We start from the raw sequence: 403 nt of genomic DNA on the forward strand, positions 1-403 counted from the left end.
AAATTTAAACCGGTTATATTTCCGGCGGATTTATTAATTAAGGGTTAATTAATCTTTAAAAATTAATTAATATTTGAAAAAAAATGGAAAAAAAAAATTCCGGCGGATTTATTAATTAAGTGTTAATTAATCTTTAAAAATTAATTAATATTTGAAAAAAAATGGAAAAAATTTTTACCGGCGGATATGTCCGCCGGAAATTGTTTTAGAAAAATAATTTTTAAAAAATTTTAAAAAATAAATTTTAAAAAAAATTAAAAATATATCCGCCGGAAATCCGCCTGAAATGTTTATTAGAAAAAAAAATAAAAATCTTTTAACATTTTCAGGCGGACAAGTTCTGCCAGAAATTTTAAAAATTGTTTTAGAAAAATAATTTTTAAAAAATTTAAAAAAAAAAACT

The sequence above is a fragment of the Cynara cardunculus genome, unplaced genomic scaffold (genome assembly GCF_001531365.2).
Source record: "Cynara cardunculus var. scolymus isolate 2C unplaced genomic scaffold, CcrdV1 Un_Scaffold_5201, whole genome shotgun sequence".
Lineage (NCBI taxonomy): Eukaryota > Viridiplantae > Streptophyta > Magnoliopsida > Asterales > Asteraceae > Cynara > Cynara cardunculus.